This window comes from Cariama cristata, unplaced genomic scaffold (assembly GCF_000690535.1).
Source record: "Cariama cristata isolate BGI_N322 unplaced genomic scaffold, ASM69053v1 scaffold4235, whole genome shotgun sequence".
NCBI lineage: Eukaryota > Metazoa > Chordata > Aves > Cariamiformes > Cariamidae > Cariama > Cariama cristata.
The window spans coordinates 46,873-49,104 of NW_009617974.1; positions in this window are offsets into that span (position 1 = coordinate 46,873).

Sequence of the window (2,232 nt, forward strand, 5' to 3'; positions counted from 1 at the left end):
ACATTCAGTATTTCTTTTCTCACCTCTTGGTAAATGCCTGACCATAAAAGTCCTGCCCTTGGTTTCAAAAGCCAAGGTCAGCCCTGAGCTGTAACAAGAAGATGTTAATGGGAAGAACTGGAGAGACGAAGGATTGTGATGAGTGAAGGAAAAGGATTTCAGAAGTCAAATGGTCAAATACTGGTCAAACATAGAACAAGTAGATGAATCAAGTTCTCCCATTGTGCCTGTCTTATCTAGGGCCAAGACAAGCTGAAGAATTTTTTGGGGGCATTCATTAAAAAAATAATATCAGTGTTTTAAGGTCACTAAGGATGTGCTGTCTTAACACAGCACTATGTGTTTTGCAAGTGCTTTCCCATAATTTTATGTGTGATTTTTAAAAAAGGACCGGGATTCTTAAAACCTGCTCCATCACTGAAAAGGACAAATGCTCTTGAGGAAAAAATGTTTTTCTGCTCTTGGTGCTTCTTTGCCATAAGCTGGCACTGTTATTTCATTATATATCATTGGTTGGTAACGGTGTGAGTTTTGCGGAAGGTTTTGATGTTCCAGCTGTCTAGGGATGAGAAAATATGCTGTAAATTGGACTATGGCTTTTTGCTGTGGATTAGAGCTAGGCTTTGGGAGAGGAAAGAGAGCCTGTGCAAGCTTTGGTGCTGCTGACAGTGATATCAAGCCCGGGGAGCCGTCCCTGGCTCACAGCTTTGCCTGGGAACTTAAAATGAAGATAAAAGAGAAAGGGTGTTACCTGTACCATCCAGGAAGGCTTTGGCAACATTACCCTGGAAAGCGACCAAGGGAAAGTGATACTTCTGGGAGAAACTAATGGCTTACTCAACTCCTAAAGCCAGTGGTGCTAATGACTCGGAGAGCAGGGCATGTCGTTTATGCAGTTGAATGCTTTTGGCTGACGGTGGGCGATGGGCTCGCCAGGGCAGAGCCCGTCCCGAGGTGTGCCGGCAAGCCAGGAGAGGGCTGAGGCGAGTACCTGCCTCTGACTTTCAGGAAAAGGGGGCAGAAGCTGCCAGGGTGAGACCCCCAGGTGGGTGCCTGATGGCTGTGGGATGATGCTGTCGGCAGGTGTGGGGCAGGTTTGCTCCCGAGAGCCGCCTGAGGGGAGCCCCAACTCCTCCCAGCGCCCTTCACGCCTCTGCTCCCCTGGGATAGCAGGAAACCCCTGCCCTGGGGTGGCTGACATATGGTTCATCTGCCACTGCCAAAGACTGTGAGGTGCTGGGGAACTCAGCAGCACCTGCCCTGATCCGCTGGACCACCAGTGATGGGCCTTGGCCCTTGGACAGTCTTTCCTATTTATTTTGAGAGAAAAATATGAAGCCGTGGTTATGCTGTGCCCTGGGAGCAAGAAGAAGCTGTTCTCTGCTCTCCTCCTCGGGCTTGGGAGAGGTGTGGCTGTGGGCAATGCAAGATTTCGGCACTTTCACCAGCTCCCTCTGTACCCTTGGGTGGATCCCATCCGACCCCATAGACTTGTGTGTGTCCAGGTGATGTAGCAGGTCGCTGACCATTTCCCCTTGGATTATGGGGGCTTCATTCTGCTCGTTCCTGTCTTCCAGCTCAGGGGGCTGGGTACCCAGAGAACAACTGGTCTTACTATTAAAGACTGAGGCAAAGAAGGCATTAAGTACCTCAGCCTTTTCCTTTGTCACTATGTTTCCCCCCACATCCAATAAAGGATGGAGATTCTCCTTAGCCCTTCTTTTGCTGCTAATGTATTTATAGAAACATTTTTTATTGTCTTTTATGGCAATAGCCAGATTAAGTACCAGTTGGGCTTTGGCCCTTCTAATTTTCTCCCTGCATAACCTCATGGAATCCTTGTGGTCTTCCTGAGTTGCCTGCCCCTTCTTCCAAAGGTCATGCGCTCTTCTTTTTTTCTGGAGTTTCAGCCAAATCTGTAGCCCCATTGCGAACGCTGACGTGGTTTTTGACTCGGCACCGCACCTAATCCCTCCATCCCTCAGCTCCCACCTAAGAAAGTCGCCCTTTCATGCTTCAGGCTTTGCGGGAGAGGCAGCTGCCTGCTACACGCTCTTGGTGGGATGGTACACAAGGGTGGGCTGATGTTGGCTGGACACTCACCTCCTAACTGCAGAGAGCCAGAAGATGTGGCGCAAGGTGGGCTGTCAGGACATGAAAAAGTGCGTGATAAGAAAGACACCAGTTGCCTTTGGCTAAGTAGGTGTTTTACACCCATGGTGAGGTAGTCCG